This window comes from Pan paniscus, chromosome 17 (genome assembly GCF_029289425.2).
Source record: "Pan paniscus chromosome 17, NHGRI_mPanPan1-v2.0_pri, whole genome shotgun sequence".
NCBI classification, from domain to species: domain Eukaryota; kingdom Metazoa; phylum Chordata; class Mammalia; order Primates; family Hominidae; genus Pan; species Pan paniscus.
In genome coordinates, this window is record NC_073266.2 from 33681552 (window position 1) to 33703974 (window position 22423).

Genomic DNA, 22423 nt, shown 5'->3' on the forward strand with positions numbered 1-22423 from the left:
TATATACACCATGGAATACTATACAACCATAAAAAAGAGTGAGTTCACATCCTTTGCAGGGACATGGATGAAGCTGGAAACCATCATTCTCAGCAAACTGACACAGGAATAGAAAACCAAACACTGCATGTTCTCACACATAAATAGGAGTTGAACAATGAGAACACATGGACACAGGGAGGGGAACAAAACACATCGGGGCCTGTCAGTGGGTGGGGGACAAGGGGAGGGAGAGCATTCGGCCAAATACCTATTGCATGCGGAGCTTAAAACCTAAATGACGGGCTGATAGGTGCCGCAAACCACCATGGCACATGTATAACTATGTAACAAACCTGCACATTCTGCACATGTATCCTAGAACTTAAAGTAAAAAATAAAAATAAAAAATAAGAAAATTCAGTATTTCTGACTTCCCTGGACACATCAAAGGAGTTATTGATACTGGGCTACCCTTCGCTCATGGCCACCATAGGCCAGACTGTTGTTGAGTGGCACCCCCTGCAGCTTGGTCGATACTCTGCAGTTGAGCACCTCCCATCCCACCAGCTTGACTGGCTGTTCCCAGTTGGGTCAATTCCTCCAGGCTCCAGGCATTTGAGTTTTGTTTTTTTTTTCCTTCTTCTTTTTAAAAAAATTTATTTTCAGTTCAGGGATACATGTGCAGGTTTGTTACATAGGTAAACTTGTGTCATGGGGGTTTGTTGTACAGATTATAGCGTTGGAAGTCCTGGCCAGGGCAATCAGTCAAGAGAAAGAAATAAAGGGCATCCAAATAGGAAGAAAGGAAGTCAAACTATCCCTGTTTGCAGACGACATGATCCTATATATAGCAAACCCCATAGTCTCAGCCCAAAAGCTTCTTAAGCTGGTAAACAACTTCAGCAAAGTCTCAGGATACAAAATCAATGTGCAGAAATCACTAACATTCCTATAACAACAGTGAAGCTGGGAGCCAAATCAGAAATGCAATTTTATTCACAACAGCCACAAAAAGAATAAAATACCTAGGAATACAGTTAACTAAGGAGCTGAAAGATCTGTACAAGGAGAACTAGAAAACACAGTTCAAAGAAATCAGAGATAACTCAAACAAATGGAAAAACATTCCATGCTCATGGATAGGAAGAATCAATGTTGTAAAAATGGCCATACTTCACAAACCAATTTATATATTCAATGCTATTCCTATTAAACTACCATTGAGATTCTTCACAGAACTAGAAAAAAACTATTTTAAAATTCATCTGGAACCAAAAAAGAGCACAAATAGCTAAGGTGATCCTAAGCAAAAGGAACGAATCTGGAGGCATCATGTTACCTGGCTTCAAACTATTCTACAGGTCTATAGTAACAAAGCAACATGGTACTGATGCATTTGAGTTTTCAACTCCTGAGGGCGAAGAACATACAAGGGAACCTCCGACCACCAATATTTATTAAGTAGAGCCTGTAAATGGGATTTTTTTGATTATTTATTTTCTTATTTTGCTGGTTTTTTTCTTACTTGTGTAAGCCCAAGAATTAAACTGAAGTTAAGTCTTTAGAGTTAGGGAAGACAACAGGGGTTCCTCAGCCCAATAAACATAAATTATATTACTGCTCCCCAGTCCTACTGTTTGCACCACCATCATGCAAACATTACATAACGCATGTAATAAGAGGCAAAATGTTGTTAATCTATTGGTAGAAGATAACACATTAGGATATAACATAATCTAATTTAATTTAGTAAAATATATGTTGGATTTGGAGTTGGATAGGACAACAGTGTCATAATTAAGGGGATGGACTGTGAAGTCAGACAGTCTGGGTTCCAATCATCACTGCTAATTACCACATGTGTGACTTTGTGCAGGTCTTTCTGTCTTTCTGTCTCTTGTTTTTCGTACCTGTGAAAGGTACTTGTAAGGATTAAATGTGTTAATATAAGGAAAACCTTTTGGGCACCTCAGTTGCATAATGAGTGATCAGTAAAGGTTAGTTGTTGCTGTTACTTTATGGAAAATGGTTCACTTCTTACCATCCACAAACCTGATGAGCCTACTGAGTTTTTGTAAACCTGTAACCAAGCAAGCAGGAAATGAGAATTTAGTAGCAAATATGTAAATATGACATATTGTTATTGTAACCATAAATCTTAAATCTTGACTGAAATGGCAAAACACCTTGAGAGTTAAATGTCTGTGGTTCTGAACAAATCACTGTAGACATATATTTTTACCTTTCAAGAGAAAAGCAATTTATTTCTGTTTAGGAGCTGTTGATGCAATCCCTAAGGTATTAGTTATTCCTTAAATTTGAAATTTTGTGTGATTAATTCAGGATAAAACAATGAATCAGAATTTAGATTATCAGCTCCATCAAGATTTATGGAATTTACAAGAAAAGGAAAGTTTTTCTCCTCTATGAAAGTGTTAAGTGAGTCAATTACACATTCTTGTAAATTTCAATTCGGCATCTGAATTTGCTCTCTAGCTTCATTTAAAAATCAACCTCAAAAGCCAAGAGTTTCATTTTGGGGTCCAAACCTCATGCATAATTATCTTTGGAAAATTGATAGAGATGTTAGACATTTGCAATGAGATAAATAATTGAGTTGAATTGAGGCTTGGGATTAAAATTTTAAAGACCTTGCTTAAAAGCATTTGTCCAGATTGTCCTGGAATTTCTGAGAGACTGGGTTTTGTTGGGATGAAATGAGAATTTGGCAGGCTGCTTGGGTCATGTCTGCTCTTCAGTTGGACATACCTAAGGCAGGACCTGAAGAAAACACATTAAATCATGTTTCTCTGCCTTAAATATTTAACAAGTGTTTTGTTCTGATGACTCTTTGAATTAGAATCATAGAATTTTATAGTTGGAAGAGCCCATAGAGATAAGTTAGAGCAAGCATTCATTTTGTAAAAAGGAAACTGAAGCACGATGTTTGGGTTACTGCAGGGAGAATGATTTGTATGTATTATCAACTAGTCATTTTAGCTCTTCAAAAAAAAAAAAAGCAAAGTGTAGTGATTACTTAGAATCTGATTGATAAAAATACAAACTTTGCTTAAACCAGTCACATACAAACTGGCTATTCATTTAGATGTTGGCCCAGACTGTCTGGCATGTGCAGGAAACATTTAAATAGTCAAATAACTTCCCTATTCATTAAGACAAGCTTAATCTTTTGTCAATCTTATTGAAATAAATAAAGTTGGGTGTGTATGCTGGCATCTAAATACATGTATTTATGTATCTAAATACATATGTATCCAAATACATCTAAATACATGTATTTAGATATGTATATGTGCATGTACATTCTCTCCCCCTAGGCAAAGGCTTCCAGTAAGAGTACAAATGATTGAAGAAGGCTAACATATCAGAAACATTGAAAGATTATGCCTAGGGAAAATACAAGGAGTAAAAACAAAGACTGGGAATAAGAGAAAAAATAGGCAGGAGTTACGTCTATGCAACAGATTAGGAGGTTAAAGTGCAAGGATGTTAGGCAATTTGTCAGTAAGTGGCAGAGACAGAAATCTAAGCCAATTTTCCAGACTGTTATCTTATCCACTGAGCCATACCATGCTTCTCAATGTGTCTGCACGTCTCCTGAGGGCCTTGTTAAAGCAGATTTTGATCCATATGTCTGAGATAGGGCCATGGATGCACATTTATAGCAAACCTCCAGGTGACTGTAATACTGCTGGTGTGGGCTCACACTATTAGTAACAAGGGGCTATATTCTCTATCCTTAATGTGCACAAAACTAAAAGCCAAAAAACTACATGTTGTCTAGAAAATGATTGCCTTTAGAATGCTCATCTGCAGCTCTCAAGAAAATGCAGGGCCCCAACTAGAACAGAACTGTGAAGCTTTCCAGGCTTAATCTCAATATCTCAAACTTCATTTTGTGCCTTTCCACTACTTGTGGTCCAACATGAGGGAACCAATTCTGGCTTTGCTTTTTCCTTGTCTAGACCTACCTTTAGGAAACTCAGAAATTATTTCACACTGAGGAGTGAATGTCCGATCCCAACTTGAATTGAGATGTCAACACTGAGTTATATATGCAAAAGATTTTTGAAGGAATGCCTGTGAAGCATACAGAGGAGAAAGCAGGAATGCATAACAACAGCCTTCAGACTGGTGAATGTTTCAAATATGAGAAAGGAGAGGTAGAAGGAAGGATTGGGCTAGGAAAAATCTCAGACTTCAGTGCAGTTCTAAGGAAGTTTCCATCAGGCTGACAGAGAGGCCTTGAGCCTTTCATCTCTGAGAGATGGGCCTGCACTAATACCCTCACCACACTCACTGTCTGGCTGGAAGCAGCTGGGTAGTGCAGCCTCAGCATGCATGTGGTAGTATATCTAGAGCACAAGTAGCTGCTTTGTCAATCAACTATGTTCCCTGCAGTAAGAGAGCTGAGCAGTGCAGTTTCACAGCCATCAGAGTCATCTCCTTGAGCTGCACTGATCTACTTCTCCACGCAGGTTCACGGGCAGCTCCTCCATGGTTCTCATTGGCCACTCTTCCTGACAGGCAATTTGGAAGCAGAGATCAGTGGGACAAACTTCAGCTCCTGCAGTCAATCTCAGGGTCTCAGCTGGTCCTTATCCTTGGCCTTGTCTGTTTTTCATTCTAAATTGCCCACACTCTTAGCTATTACTTGTCATTCCTGCGAGGTCTGAGTCTTGGGCACTTCTTGGGCTGAGGCTGCAGCATGTGTTCTTTAACAGTAACAAGGAACAAGAGAGTGAAAAGAGGGGCCCGAGGAGATCAACTGGTTCTTAAAGGTGTTCCTTCCTGCCCTCATTTTGTAAAGGTGGCTACAACCCCTACTACCAATCAGGATCCTTTACCTCTGCCAAGATGGTGACACTAATCCTTGCCTCTTGGACCGTGGACAAGAGGAGTCCAGCATGCTCTGGGAGCAGCTTTAGCTTGTGGTTCCATGGGACCTAGCTGTGTCTTCTAGAAAGAAAACTCCCGCTTTGGCAACCAGGACCTCCAGTGCTGCAGAGCCCAGAGATAAAGGGATGAGAAACCCCAAATCTCCCAGCAGGATTTGTGAGAGTAAGTGGGGCCATCCCACCTTCCACCTTGCGATTTCCAGATTGATATAGACTTTCTATTGAGTACACAATGCCATATAGAGGTATTTGATTAAATGCATATAATCTTGCATGCATCCTAAAGGGTAGTACCCCATCCATCTACAATGTTGCCTCTGAGCTGTGCTTCATTTATGTCTTTAGATGCCATTCCATCATTCTTTGAGGCTGACTGCTTCTGAATGATGTGGTATGGAACAGAAGCAGCAGATCTTATTGTCATGGGTCCACTCACTCATCTCCTTCCCTATAAAGTGGGAGCCCTGGCTGGATGTGCCGTGTGTGAGATTCCATGCCTGTGGATCAGGCATTCTGTAAGTTCCAGTTAGTGGTGCTGAGTGAGGCTCTGCAAACAGGCTCTGCAAAATTAACACCAGAATAGGGATCTATTCCTATAAGAATAAACAACTGGCTTTTCCAAGATAGAGGGGGACTCATGTAGTCAACTTGCCACCAAATGCTGGTTGGTCTTCTCAAGGAAGAGAGTCACTTCAGGGAAGAACACTAGTGTCTGTGACTGACAGGCTGGACCTTCAGAGACAACAGCCATTAGATCAGCCTCGATAAGTAGAAATTCATGTTTTGGGCCTTATATGTAGCATCCATCTCTGTCACTGTGGCCACTACATTCACATGCTCATCATGATGATGACAAAGTTTAGCTAATGTCAACGGACTTAGTCATTTTGTTATTATCTGGATGTCCAACCCCTCTTTCATTTTGAATGGTTTCTGATGATGCTTTGGATTTCAAAGAATCAATACCAATTCAGGCTCGGTGTCCAGGAGTCTCCAGTATGTTTGAGTATTTCTCTTTCCCTAGTAGAGTCACCAAAGTAATGACCATAAGTCCCTTTGGGAAAGAAAAAATGGGGAAACATTTGAATGTATACTGGCTACAGTTTTGTAAATTCCTGCCATCTAGTTAGGGGATTCTGGATCTGAACAGATGATTATGATATTTTATTGAGGCAACTGCCCTCAGCCCCTTGCTGTGTGATTCTTGCCTTTGTCTGGCTACAAAGATAAGCATCTTCTTTGTTGACTGCCAGAGTATTTTGCCTCTAGGGATGCTGAGCTCTATTCACCATCTCCATACCTCCATGTGAGTCAATTCATATTCACTACCCCTCTGAATTTTGCAGTTGTTAGAGGAGCTCCGGCATCCCAGATTCTGATAGGTAAGCACCACCACATGGTCCTCACTCCCCAAACCCCTTGAGCACATAGGTATTAATAAACCCAGCCCTGTAGAAGCCTCTCCTGCTCTCAGTCTTTGCATCACAGCAGAACTATCACTGCCACTTTAGTGATGCAGGTGGCTTCTCCCTGGCCCCCTGCATCCAGCACCCTGAAAAATCCATTCCCAGGGACACTGCCTTAGTGATTACTGCTATGTGCAATTTGATTTTGTAGTCCCTTCAGTATATAATCATTTCCTTCTTTCTCAGGCCTAGTATATGCTGGGCTTTCATTCTATTATCAGCCTGGCACCCAGGAGAAGAGGTGAGAGTAGCTCTTGAGGGAGGCACCATACCTTTGTGGGGACCTGCACCATCTTCTAGCATGGAGGAAGTGCTAGCCACTAGAAGAGAAGGGTAGATCATGTCTGCAAGCTCTGAGGGTTAAGTTCCACAGAGCCAAACTCCCAAGGAACACCTGTCTGGATGTCATATCCCGTGTTTCAGGGTGCCAGGTTTTCTCAACCAAGGCTCCAAACTTAGCACAGGCTGCCTTGGCTGAGACTGTCAAGTGAACCTGCTCCTGAGCTGGGTCAGACCTGTCACTACAGGAGACAATGGGCTCTTTGAAAGAGACCAAAAAGGCCCTCTGGCTCTCACTCTTATTTTTAATTGTTTGTTCCTGGCCCTCTGTTTCTCATTACGCTTCTGCTGAGTCTCAATACAACTTAGCAATAATCAGCCAGCTCTGCCATCCTAGTAGCAATTGCTCCTCATATCTTTCAAGTATCTGAACCGTTGCCCTGGAAAGGGCATCCCCTCCACCAGGATGTTTTCCCAAGTCAACAACAAAGAGTTCTGCAGCAATTGGGCCACTGTTTATGTGAGGGTCTATGTGTGCCCCACTCCACTCAGCATGATATCCATCTTGTCTACTGGGCAGTGAGTGAGGTAGCCCCAAGCTCTCTCTTCAAGCCCTGTTTTTTAATACCCACACTGGAACCAACTATGTTAGTCTGAATCCTCCAAAAAGCAGGCAGCATGGTGGGATCTGACATGCAGGGCATTTATTGAAAAAATGCCAGGAGGGACCATAGGGAGAGTAGGAATGTGCAGGAAGAGGCGTGGTCTGACACTTATGAAAGGAGATGGGATGGAGGGCAGTGGAGGAGAGGGCAGAAAGAGCATCAGCTACAGAGCAGTTTCAGGGCATGTTCCACCTGGCTGAATCAGAGTCCTCAAGAGAAGTCACCTGTCTGGCAGGAGTGGCCCTGCACTAGTGCCCCACTGCTCAGTCCTTGGCTGGGAGAAGCCTTGGGGTGGGGGGCTTGGCATTAACATGGTGGGAGTCCAGAGAACCCAGCGGCCAGGAGTCGTGGTCAGCTATGCTCCCCACAGCAGAGCTGAGCAGCAGGCACTTTTCCCATGCCACCAACAATGACTGTAATTGGTTCCTGATTAATGGTTAGCACATACTGAGCATTTGCTATATGCCAGGCACTGTGCTAACAGCTTTTGAATGCATCTCTCCTTTTAATCCTCACAACATGTGTAATGATCAACCCTGTTTTTCAAAACTGAACTGAGGCTTAGAAAGGTTAAGTAATTTGCCAAAGGTCATGAGGAGTTGGTCCTTTTACAATAATCCTATGCAACTTTCCATTAAAACAATTTTGTATGTATTGATCAACCACATATTCTGTTTCTGAAGGTCCACCAAATTTTTGGACTATAATAGTGAGCCATGCAGCCTGGGCCCTCCCATCACAGACTTTAAATCTAATAAGGGAAATAGATCTGCAAATACACAATTTTAATATGGTTGGGAACTGCATCGGAAGACCCTCAGGATGTCATGCATGAAAGGGCTCCAGGAGGATATGATATCAAACTGTGACTGAAGGGTGGATAGCATTCAGCCTGGTGAGAAAAGGTGAGCATAAGACAGTACTAAGCAAAGGACACAGTATACACAAATGCTTACAGACCAAAGAAAGCATAGCGCCTTCAAGGTATTTTGTGATAATGGGCATCCTTGCATGCTGTTAGTAATTTCAAACTTTGACCTGTATGGGCATGCGTAGAAGCTGAGTAATGAGCAAAAAAGAAAGACCCTCATATTCTCAAAAAGAATGTATGAAATAGCATAAACATTGCCATGTGAAGGAGAACTTGACAAAAAAAAATAAACCATGCAATTGAATTGCATTAGATTAATTCAATTAACTTCTGTTTTGTTTTTTGAGAGTCTCCCTCTGTCACCCAGGCTGGAGTGCAGTGGTGCAGTCATAGCTCACGGTAACCTCAACCACCTGGGCTCAAGCTATTCTCCTGCCTCAGCCTCCCAAGAAGCTGAAACTATAAGTGCATGCCACCGCACCCAGGTTATTTTTTATTTTTTATTTTTTATTTTTTGGTAGAGACAGGTTCTTACTATATTGCCCAGGTTGATCTGTAGCTCCGGGCCTCCAGTGATCCCTCCTGGCCTCCCAAAGTGCTGAGATTACAGGCATGAGCCACTGCCCTAGCCCTAATTCACTTAAGAAGTTTTAAACCTGTCCTATTTGATTAATATGATGAATTTCCTGGTTGAAATTGCTCCCCTCCAACTGACTGCACATTATGCCCCATGCTGACATCTCTAAAGTAACACACAGGTTATTTGACTCTGAAACTGGTTTCCTATTGATCCTCAGAGAATCAAACTTTGTATCTTGACCTTCAACATCCTTTAGAAGAAAGGAATTTCCAGTTAAAGTGACATAAAGAGGTTGGTGATTCTTCCGATGGAACTGTCAAAACTGTCAAAAACAACCATTTTCTGGCACTAGAAATTGACCAGGGCAGAAAAGTTGAAGCATTTGTTCTTGAAAAACTGATAGACCTCCAGGAAAGGACAGATGACCTTGCCTAGGGAGCCCTTCTCACCTCCTAGTCCTTAAGGTGGAAAGGGAAGGTTTTCAAGATGATATTGAGCACAAAGTCAGCAGCTTTGCTGCCAGGAGGGGTGCTCTCCTTGGATCTGGAGGCAAAAATCTGAATTTGGGGGATAAAGGTGACAGATTTTTATCTAAATGGGAAATAATCCAATCACATATTTTGTGTGATAAAGAAAATATAGTATAGACATACAATATAATACTACTAAGTATACAAAGGAACGAACTACTGATACAAGCTGCAACATAGGAAAACCTGAAAAATGCCATGCCAAATGAAAGAAGCCACTCACAAACCACATATGTTATGTGAATCTATGTAAAATATCGAGAAAAGGCAAAACTGTAGAGACAGAAACAGATTAGTTGTTTGCCTGGGGTGGGGATCAAGGACTGACTGCAAAAAAAGACCTTAGGAAATATTTTGGGGTAGATAGAACTGTTCTAAAACTGGATTATGGGAATATTTGCACAGCTGTATACATCTGCTAAAACTCCCAAACTTTATACTTAAAGTATTAATTGTACAAGTTATACTTTAAGTATAAAGTGTACTTTTAACTCGATAAAGCAAAAGTTGGTGCATTTTATAGTATGCAAGTTATACCTCAATAATGGTGTTAAAAATTCTCCAAAATCTTGCTTCATGTACACATCCAGACAACTTCCTGAGACCATCCACCCTCCCTGCCAGGCAGAGACTTTGTCCAAGCTGACCTCCCTGCTGTGTCTCCTCTTCTTCTCCGGCAGCCACAGCACACTCATCCTGTAAGCAGGTGGTACAGCCAGCATGCTGCCCTGCTCTGCTGAGCTGAGCATGGGTAAGACTTACTAAAATGATAACTTCCACTTTTGCTGCAAGAAGCCCTGTGTTTGCTGTAGCGGGCTGAAAAGATGCTGTCATTTTTCACATTTCCTCTTTCATGAAAACTTCAGAGAACACAGCCCAAGTCCCATTTTCTTCACTAAGCCTTCCCTGGCTATTCTAGTTCACAGTGATTTACAGTGAAATAAGGAGTCATTCTCTAATCATTTTATTCAACATCCTTTCAACAATTTTATTGAAAGCCTAGTATGTGCTGAATACTATTAAGGAGCTAGAGAAAAAGTTCCTACCTCCATGGAATCTATATTCTAGCAATTTATGGTACTGATTGTATATGGTACTATATCCATGAAATTCTGTCTGTGCTACTTTTGTTTCCATTGTTATAGTGTAATTTGTTATTTGAGAATGGAGGCTCTCTTACATCTTTTTCCATTATCACTAACACTGTCTTTAATGCAGTGTAAACCAAATGATAAGTGTTTAAGGAATATTTGTATATGACTTATTCAGAGATTAAGTAATAATAATCTGCACCAAATTCTGAGAACTAACTGTATGCTATGTACTGATCTGCTTTATTTACGTGATACCATTTATGATTCTTGTAATATTTGAGATTTGTATTATTTCAATTTACTGATGAAAAAATTAAAATGGAAAGAAATCAAGCAACTTTCCTGAAGTCACATAGGTAATAGATGATGGAAATATGGCTCAATTTTAAGAGTGTCTCATTCCAAAACTTTGCTTTTAGCCATATGCTATCTCCATGGCACATTTTAATTTATCTTTTTTGTAGTTATATTAACATCTTTATTTAAAGCCATCAACGTACTAGATGGTGTTTCAGTTTTGAAGTGGTAAGCATTTAACAGCCAAATATATGTATTGAAATTAACTGTTTGGAGACAATACTCCATGGATCTCTCACGATTTTGCATGTCTTAAGAGAATATGTACTTTGATCTAGGCTAACTTTCCAAGGATTATTACATAGCAAACAGCCTTGAAAAACAGAATTGTCCCTCTCTGGAGCAGATGGAAGATGTTTTTACTGTCTAGCTACAGGGTTGTCCAATCTTTTGGCTTCCCTGGGCTACACTGGAATAAGAATTGTCTTGGGCCACACATAAAACACACTAACATTGAATGTTAGACCTAAAACCATAAAAACCCTAGAAGAAAACCTAGGCAATCCCATTCAGGACATAGGCATGGGCAAGGACTTCATGTCTAAAACACCAAAAGCAATGGCAACAAAAGCCAAAATTGACAAATGGGATCTAATTAAACTAAAGAGCTTCTGCACAGCAAAAGAAACTATCATCAGAGTGAACAGGCAACCTACAAAATGGGAGAAAATTTTTGCAATCTACTCATCTGACAAAGGGCTAATATCCAGAATCCACAAAAAACTCAAACAAATTTACAAGAGAAAAACAAACAACCCCATCAAAAAGTGGGCGAAGGATATGAACAGACACTTCTCAAAAGAAGACATTTATGCAGCCAACAGACACATGAAAAAATGCTCATCATCACTGGCCATCAGAGAAATGCAAATCAAAACCACAATGAGATACCATCTCACACCAGTCAGAATGGCGATCATTAAAAAGTCAGGAAACAACAGGTGCTGGAGAGGATGTGGAGAAATAGGAACAATTTCACACTGTTGGTAGGACTGTAAACTAGTTCAACCGTTGTGGAAGTCAGTGTGGCGATTCCTCAGGAATCTAGAACTAGAAATACCATTTGACCCAGCCATCCCATTACTGGGTATATACCCAAAGGATTATAAATCATGCTGCTATAAAGACACATGCACATGTATGTTTACTGTGGTGCTATTCACAATAGCAAAGACTTGCAACCAACCCAAATGTGCAACAATGACAGACTGGATTAAGAAAATGTGGCACATATACACCATGGAATACTATGCAGCCATAAAAAATGATGAGTTCATGTCCTTTGTAGGGACATGGATGAAGCTGGAAACCATCACTCTCAGCAAACTATCCCAAGGACAAAAAACCAAACACCGCATGTTCTCACTCACAGGTGGGAGCTGAACAATGAGAACACATGGACACAGGAAGGGGAACATCACACAATCACACACCAGGGCCTGTTGTGGGGTGGGAGGAGGGGGAAGGGATAGTATTAGGAGATATACCTAATGTTAAATGACGAGTTAATGGGTGCAGCACACCAACATGGCACATATATACATATGTAACAAACCTGCACATTGTGCACATGTACCCTAAAACTTAAAGTATTAAAAAAAAACTAACATTAATGATAGCTGATAAGCTAAAAAAAAAATCACAAAAAATCTCATAGTGTTTTAAGAAAGTTTATGAATTTGTATTGAGACAGATTCAAAGCCGTCCTGGGCCACATGTGGCCTGTGGGCTGCAGGTTTGACAAACTTAGTCTAGTATAATAAAAGTAATGCCATTTTCCAGGACAAAAATGTCTGTCAGTGAGAGGTGAAGCCGGCTGGGCTTCTGAGTCGGGTGGGGACTTGGAGAACTTCTCTGTCTAGCTAAAGGATTGTAAACACACTAATCAGTGCTCTGTGTCCAGCTAAAGGTTTGTAAACGCACCAATGAGCGCTCTAAAAATGGACCAATCAGCACTCTGTAAAAAGGACCAATCAGCGCTCTCTAAAATGGACCAATCAGCAGGATGTGGGCAGGGCCAAATAAGGGAATAAAAGCTGGCCACCAAGCCAGTAGTGGCAACCTGTTAGGGTCCCCTTTCACACTGTGGAAGCTTTGTTCTTTTGTTCTTCACAATAAATCTTGCTGCTGCTCACTCTTTGTGTCTGCACTACCTTTATGAGCTGTAACACTCACCATGAAGGTCTGCAGCTTCACTTCTGATGCCAGCGAGACCCACCTGAAGGAACAAACAACTCCAGACGCGCCACCTTTAAGAGCTGTAACACATTGCGAAGGTCTGCGGCTTCACTCCTGAAGTCAGCAAGACCACGAAGCCACCAGAAGGAAGAAACTCCAGATGCATCTGAACATCTGAAGGAACAAACTCTGGACACACCATCTTTAAGAACTGTTAACACTCAACCACGTGGGTCAGAAGCTTCATTCTTGAAGTCAGGGAGACCAAGAACTCACCAGAAGGAACCAATTGTGGACACATCAGGTTTGTTTACAGTCCATTATAAAATATCAGGGTTTCTCAAGTTCTGGCTTCCTCAACTGGGACACAGAGCCCACTCGGTGTACAGCATTGACCTGACCTGCCTTCACATCATCCCCATGGGCACTAGGATGCAAGGGGCAACAAGAGAGATATGAAATTCATGTTATTTGCTGGGCTCTGGGAATAGTCCTTTGTCTCTGATCTAAGAGCCTTCTGTCTTCTGCCAGCATCCACAAAATACCATGGCAGGCTAACTTGTTAGGTTGCTCTTCGCAGTTTCTGACATTAGCCCTTCTTTATGGTCTTTACTATTCTTTAAACTAGGCAATGTGCCTTCAATGTACATACTTCATATGACCAATCTCAGACAAAACTTGGAAATATTTGAACTTTTAACAATGCATTTTGGTAGCTTTTCTTTTTTTCTCTGTATTACTTTCCCCTTCCTTTTAGACTCTTATTATTTATCTGCTTTCTTTCACCTCACCCTGCATTTTAGCTGTAAAAATAATATCCCTTTTCACACCTTAGAGTAGAATGAATGTGTTATCTCTCTGAGGGATATTTACATTTTCAGTCTTAATCTGACATATAGAAAGAAGGCTTTGTCTCTAGGAACAGCAATTTAGAAATTTTTAATAAGGGAATAGGGAGAGACTTATTTGTAACAAGTAAGTGACTAGGGAGAGTCGTTCTCTGCGTTTCTGAAATTAAAACACTCAATGATTTTCAGCTCTGCCCACATGTCAGGAATGTTCTGGATGTACTCCAAGTTTCAATCTATACATATTACTTGGAAGTATATTAAAAGTGTCATTCGTTAGGGCAAGTAAGAATAGCTGTTGGAATCGAAACTTCTGAAATTCAGTAGCCTAGTAGATGTTTATTTCTTAGTTATGTTGAGATCCGTGTGTCCTTGACATGTGGTATACATCACGGTTGCTCCAGGACCCAGATTTATAGGCTCCTTTCATTCAATTAGCAGAGGATGAGAGATTCTGCAGCAAAGGCACAGACTCTTCTTCACCGCTTCATCTGGGATTGACACAGATTCCTTCTACTCATGTTCTATTGGCTAAAACTCAGTCATGTGACCACATCTAAATGCAAGGGGGTCTAGCAAATATAGCTTTGCCATATGCCCAGGAGGGAAACAAAACAGGTTTTATTGAACATGTGGCAATCTCTGCTTCAGAATTGGTACCCTGTTGTTCCAGAATAGCTCAGTAATGTTGGATATTTCTGACAAATGCTTATGAATAATTCACTTTGACACAGTGGGGAAATGCCATATGCTGGGCATATTTGTGCTATCTTCAATTTGCATCTGGGTTACTTTCCTTTTCATAGTAAAAATAATAACTTACATTTTTTCACATTACATTAAATAAAAATTGCATTTCACAAACAACTGGCATAGTATGACACCATTTTTGTGAAGTGGGGGTGTGTGCTTAAAGGAAGACTGGAAGGGAAAATATCACAATGTTGTTAGTGGTTATCCCTTTGAAAAGAGAAACCATTTCTACCCTGTTCTATTTTCATACAATTTCTGAAAAGTTTTAGTATAAGCAAATACAATTTTCCATCAGAAAAATAAAATATTTTCATTTAAAACAATAGGGACCAACTTACATACGGAGTGGCTGATAGCATCAGGTACTTCCACCTGCTTTATTTCATTGATTGTGTTGTTTGAGTAAGGCAGGTATCAGTATTACTATGCCCATTTTGCAGATGACGGAACTGAAATTCAGATGGAGCAAGTGACTTGCTCAAGAACACACAGTCAGAAGAGGCTGATCTGGGACTCAGTCCTTTCCAAGCATAAGTTTTTCCCATAATATCAAGTTGGTTTCAGGAGCCCAGAAGTGAAGTATTGTGGTGTTAAATGTTCTTTCTCTAGTTTTCAAAGAAGAAAAACTTGCACAGCAACTTTTTCTGGGAGATTCTTCTAGAGCTCCTACTAGAAAGACATACAAGAAGTTTCACTGTGACTTGTCCAACAAAATGGCATAGAACCACGAAGAGAGAAGTGCTGAGTGCTTTTAGGGGTTTTTAGTGGAGGTCTTTTTGATGGACAAATTATAGTGTAGAATCGCCTTTATCACCTCTATCCACTTTGATAGAGCTTGCTTTCTGGGCTCTGGTAGCTGTCTTTACATGACAAGGATTGAAAAAGTTGCCAGACTTTCTTGTCTGTGCCACATCTGATCCAGATGGCTCTACACACTCCAATTTTAGTTTCTATTTTGCTTTCACCTCTGACGGTGGAAAAGAACAGCCTGTAACATTGCTGCGGAGAAATTTCTGGAGAAAACTCTGCACGGTGACTGCACAGGAAAGGCAAGGTTACCACCGTTCTGGTGTGCTAATTAGCCTCTTATAATTGTCACAGTCATCAGCCTCTCCAGCCTGCCAGGTTGTGGGCAGTGGTCTATTTCAGGGGCATCTGGCAGGAACCAGAGAGAATGATTGGCGTACGGATGATTAAAGGTGTGCCACCAGACTGGACGTCTCTTTAAGAAAGCTTACATATGCTGAAGGGCAGAAAGAAAAAAAGAAGGTACGCCTTCCTAAGAATCAGTGTTTGGAGTGGGTTGGTAACTCGTCATTATGTTACTCAAATGGCATGTCCAATTTGAAGCTAGTGGCAGGTAAGGTTAGCATCAAATAAGCAAATCCAGAGACATTATAGCTTTTATTTCAGCTGCCCCAAGCTCCCGTCCCCTCCCACTCTCTCTCCCTTTAACCTTCTCTTAACACTGCTGCATTATGGCAAGGGGTGGCAGAGAGCATGTTATTTTGTGTGGCAGACTAATTTTGGTCGTCAGAGAGCTTTCTCTAGTGTTTTATCAGAGCTTCCTGAAAGCCTGGACCTAATGTACAAAAACAAGGAAATCAGAGCTTGATTTTCATCTGCTCAAAGGCTGTGGCAAAGCAGACAGTGGAAAGGGTAAATTCTCTGGGTCAAAGCATAAGCATCCGAGTGTCACCAAGAGCACATGGAGCATATGGCATCGTCTCCAGAGAAGACGTAGTATTTCTGACTCTATTCCTGAAACTTAGCTTAAAAATTGAGGATACTCCAGAAAATGTGTTTCCTAGCTAATTGTCAAAAACTTAAAGGAGTCACAATAGAAATTATTCTCCAAAGAAGAAATGAAGTGAAACAGATACATGCATGCCTAGAATGTTTCAGATCTTGTCACACTAGCTACTTGAAGTGTTATATAATTTGTTTCCTTAATAATTTGCAAATCTGTCATTAAGTCAGAATGCAAGGGAGAGAGGAGCTCTGACGCTAATTTCTAGAAGAGAAATTTAAGGCAGATGTGGGCACCAGATGTTGTGGAACAGTGGCAGTTTTCATGCATATTTATGTGAGACTTGTACGTTTTATTATTATAAAACCTCTGTTTACAGAGTGAGAGTGATGTGAGCTGCTTGAAGGAAAGAGCACAAGTTGGAGAGAGTTTTAAGTGGTGCTGAGGTAGGATGGAACTTGGATATAAGAAAATGGTAATGAAACATTGCCTTAATCCTTATTTTGAAGAGGCACAAAGAAGATCGTAGGTTTCTTAGTCCAGTTCCACCTCCTGGCAGTTAGTTGGGGTTTGTAATGAGGGAGTTCCCTGGGAGGAATAAAAGCTGTCAATGACACACAGCACAGGGAGGGCATAGGCTGAGTCCTCAGACGACTCCGGGGGCAGTGTTCCCACAGCTGAGGGTACACAAATCTTAGTCCTTAAGAGATGTGCCTTTTGGAGTTTCTGCCTGACCACCCTCAAAAACATCTCTAGATACACCAGTGAGAGGTATGTAAAGCACCTGGACAGGAATCCCTAGACCCAGAAAGTCTGGTTCCATGACTTATGAGCTGTGTGAGTAGAGGTTATACTGTCTAAGTCTCATCTCTTTGTACAACACAATGTGTACAGTCTAGTGTCAGGGCTCAGAACGCTGTATCCCAAAGTATGTCACATTGGCCTGAGCAGAAGATCACTAACCTCCTCTGCCTTTCTGCATGGGGACATGAAAAGAATTCTCTCTCCCTTCTCCCCTGAGGATCCTCTTGTGACACATGCCCTGCCCTATACCCAGAGGAAAGGAATGAAGACATAAAGACACACAGAAAAATTGAACAAACAGAAATTGCAAAGTTCCTCCCAGTTTGTTTATACCATACCAATTTCGTCCAATCACACTTCTACATACATCACTGTCCAGTGTTCATCAAACTGAAGCATAAAACTGCAGTTTTCCATGGGTGTTTCGGACTTCATTTCTGACAGCTCCTACGTCACGTAGAACTTTGGTTAATCAATTTGTTGCCTTTCTTTCTTGTTAATCTCTCCTTTATTACAGGGATGACAGCCATCCATCTTGCAATGGCTGAGGAAAATATATTACTTTTTCTCCCCTACAACATAAAGTAATATCTCACCCACTTTTATAATACCCAAATTTTATCTATATACATTAAATGAAATTTTCTACTACAGGAAATATTTGGTAACATTAAAAATGCAGAGAAATTCCAAATTCTTGGCTTTTCCCCAGAAACATAGTGCAGGCCTACATCTGTGAATACAACTGCCATTTGGGTAATGCTTATATTTTACAAAGTGATCGAGTTAGAAGGTTAGAGAAATGAATTTCTAACACATGCTTCCTAAAAAAGCACATTTGGATAACAAAATGCTCAGGATTGCCTTAGCATCTGGCTGATCTTATCATATAAAGGCCTGTGTGGTCTTATATGAGAGTGGGAAATCTTACTTAGGAAGACTTAGTTTTACTCTTTCTGTTGATTCTCATGTAGCTGTCAATACTGGAGACCATTCCTAGGTACTGACACATACAGGGAGCTTAGCTTAGGGAGCATTTGTTTACCTGCTACTATCTTCTTACTATCTAGTGAGATCAAGGTCTTATATTGGGAGAGATGGAGAGGGAAAATAAACCTGTGGAACTTTTCTGGGTGTCAGCAGGATGTCCTATAGAGCGGTGGTTCCCAACCTTCTTGGCACCATGGACTGGTTTCATGGAAGACAATTTTTCCACAGATGGGCTGGCAGGGGGGATGGTTTCAGAATTATTCAAGAGTATTACATTTATCATTAGCTTCTCATAAGGAGTGTGCAACCTAGATCCCTCACACATGCAGTTCACAATAGAGTTCATGCTCCTACGTGAATCTAACACTGTTGCTGATCTGACAGGAGGCATAGCTTACCTCCTGCTGTGTAGTCAAGTCCTAACAGGCCACGGACCCCTCCCAGGGTGGGCCACCCCTGCTGTAGAGAAGTAAAGCAGCATGAAGATCTTGGGGATTTTAGGGCAAAGGATGATAGGAAATGTGGAAGGAATGGTGGAAAAAGGTTTGTGGTTTGATATAAAAAATTAAATATCCCTATTTTCCAGAAGCCTTGAACTGCAGTGATTCATAAAATTAAGCCCCTAGTTTTAGTCTATTTCTCAAATATTTAGTGTTTGTAGTCATGCCTTAAGGTTTCTGAGATGGTTTTGTTTCTTTTACTTCTAATTGACTTCATAAATGTTTAAGTACAACTTTTGTCCTCCTAACTTTTGCATTTAGGTAATTCATTAACACCCATCTGCCCTTGACTCATTTGTCATGACACCTTCACCTTTGTGATAACTTTCTCCTCAAATTGCCACCTCTTTTGTTTGTTTCATCAGAAGTAGTATACTATGTGGATGGATCCCTGAATGTTAACTATGGGCACATCTCATTTTATTGCACTTCACAGAGACCATTTTTTTTTTTTTTAACCAATTTAAGTTTCTGGCAACCCTACTTAGAGCAAGTCTGTCAGCACTATTTTTTTCCAGCAGTATGTGTTCTGTTTTCTGTATCTGTATCACATTTTGGTAATTCTCACAATGTTTCAAATTTTTCATTATTATTTTATCTGTTACGGTGAGCTGTGATCAGTGATCTTTGATGTTACTATTATCATTATTTTGAGGTGTGACAAATCACACCCATATAAGACAGTGAACTTAATTGAAAATTCTATGTGTATTCTGACTTCTCCAATGACCAGGCATTTCCCCACTTCGCTCCCTTCTCTTGGGCCTTTCTATCCTGGAGATACAACAATATTGAAATTAGGTCAATGAATACCCCTACGGTGGATTTTGAGTGTTGGAGTAGAAGAAGAGTTGCATGTCTCTCACTTTAAAGCAAAAGCCAGAAATAATTAAGCATATTGAGGGAAGCATGTTAAAAATTGAGATAGGCCAAAAGTTAGGTTTCTGGCCCCAGACAGTCTTGGGGCCACATTGAGAATGTAAAGGAAAAGTTCATGAAGGAAATGAAAAGTGCTACTCCAGGGAACACAAGAATGATAAGAAAATAGAACAACCTTATTGCTGCTATGGAGAAAGTCTGAGTCGTCTGGATCAAAGCAGCTTCAACATTCTCTTAAGCCAAAGACTAATCCAGACAAAGTCCTTCACTCTCTTCAATTATATGAAAGCTGAGAGAGGTAAGGAAGCTGCAGAAGAAGAGTTTGAAGCTAGTAGAGCTTGGTTTATGAGGTTTAAGGAAAGGATCCACCTCCATAATATGAAAGCACAAGTGAAGCAGAAACTGCAGATGGAGAAACTGTAGCCAGTTATTCAGATCTAGCTGAGACCATTAATGAAGGTGACTACTCTAAACAGCAGATTTTCAGTGTAGACAAAACAGCCTCGTTTTGGAAAAAGATGCCCTCTAGACCTTTCATAGCTAGAAAGGAGAAGTCAATACCTGGCTTCAAAGCGTCAGAGGACAGGCGGACTCTCTCGTTAGGTCCTACTACAGCTGGCGACTTTAGCTACTACAGCTTATTTGCCATTTGGAAAATACTAAGGCCCTTTAGAATTTCGCTACATTGCCTCTGCCTGTGCTTTATCAGTGGAACTGAAAAGCCTGGATGACAGCATATCTGCTTATACCATGATTAACTGAATATTTTAATCCTACTGTTGAGACCCACTGCTCAGAAAAAAAGATTTATTCTCAAAATATTACTGATCATTGAAATACAGCTGGTCATTCCAGAGCTCTGATGGAGCAATACAGGAGATGAATGTTGTTTTCATGCCTGCTGACACAACATACATTCTGCAGCTCATGAATCAAGGAGTAATTTTTACTTTCAAATATTACTGTTGAAAAAACACATTGTGTAAGGCTATTGTGGCTATAGATAGTAATTTCTCTGGTGGATCTGAGAGAAGCAAATTAAAAACCTTCTGGAAAGGATTCACCATCCTAGATGTCATTAAGGACATTTGTGATTTATGGAAGGAGGTAAAAATCTCAACATGAGCAGAAATTTGGAAGAAGTTGATTCCAGTCCTCATGGATGACTTCGAAGGGCTGAAGACTTCCTTCAGTAGTCACTACAGATATGGTGGAAATAGCAAGAGAACTAGAATTAGAAGTGGAAGCTGAAGATGTGACTGAATTGTTGCAAACTAATGATCAAACTTGAATGGATGAGGACTTGCTTCTTATGGATGAGCAAAGAAAAATGGTTTCTTGAGATGGGATCTACTTCTGGTGAAGATGCTGTGAACATTGTTGATGACAACAAAGGATTTAGACTAGTACATACTTGGTTGATAAAACGTAGTGGCAGGGTTTGAGAAGATTGAATTCAATTTTGAAATAAGTTCTACTGTTGATAAAATGCTATCAAATAATATCACATATTACAGATAAATCTTTCATGAAAGGAAGAATCGATGGATGCAGCATACTTCATTGTTGTCTATTTTTAAAAATTGCCAGCCTGGGCAACATATCAAGACCTCATCTTTATTCCCCACAAAATTAAAAATAAGTTAGCCCGGCATGGTGATGTGTACCTACTTGGGAGGCTAAGGTGGGAGGATGACTTGAAGCCAGGAGTTTAAGGCTGCAGTGAGCCATGATCACACCACTGCACTCCAACCTAGGCAACAGAGTGAGACCCTGCCTAAAAAAACAAAAAAAGAAATTGCCACAGCCACTCCAGCTTTCAGCAACCACCACCCTGATCAGTCAGCAGCCATCCACATCTAGACAAGACCCTCCACCTGCAAAAAGATTATGACTCTCTAAGGGCTCAGATGATTGTTAGCATCTTTTTTTTTTAGCATTAAGGTATGTACATTGTCTTTTTACACAATGTAATTGCATACTTAATCGACTGTAGTATACTGTAAATGCAACTTTTACACACACTGGGAAGCCAAAAAAATGTGTGTGACTCATTTTTTTGTGACATTTTCTTTATTGCTGTGGTCTGAACTTTTGCTTTATTGCTTTGGAACTGAACCCACAATATCTTAGAAGTATGCTGGTGTTTCCATTACTTGGGAACAGTTTTAGCACTTTAAGATGTATAGAGCTTTTCAGATTGAGAATCAATGTCAATTTCTTTGACCACTCCAGTCAGCTTCCCTTACTTTCCCACTTTACTTGGTTTCTCAGTTCAAGGTAATTTACTGTAAGTTTTTTTATTTAATTTTTAATTAATTAATTATTTTAAAATTATTTCAACAGTTTTTGGGGAACAGATGGTGTTTGGTTACATGCATAAGTTATTTAGTAGTAATTTCTGAGATTTTGGTGCACCCTTCACACTGCACTCAATGTCTAGTATTTTATCCCTCATCCCCCTTCTACCCTTCCCCAAGAGTCCCCAAAGTCTATTATATCATTCTTATGCTTTTGTGTCCTCATAGTTTAGCTCTCACTTATAAATGAGAGTGTACAATGTTTGATGTTTCATTCCTGAGTTACTTCACTTAGAATAAGGGTCTCAAGCTCTATTCACATTACTGTGAATGTCATTATTTTATTCCTGTTTATGGCTGAGTAGTATTCATATATATATTTATATATCTCACATTTTCTTTATCCACTCATTGGTTGATGAGCATTTAGGCTGGTTCCACATTTTTGCAATTGTGAATTGTGCTGCTATAGACGTGTGTGCAGCGTCTTTTTCATATAATGATTTCTTTTCCTCTGGGTAGGTACCCAGTAGTGGGATTGCTGGATCAAATGGTAGTTTTACTTTCAGTCCTTTAAGAAATCTCCAAACCATTCTCCATAGTGATTGTACTAGTTTGCATTCCCACCAGCATTGCAAAAGTATTCCCTTTTCATCACACCCATGCCAACATCTATTA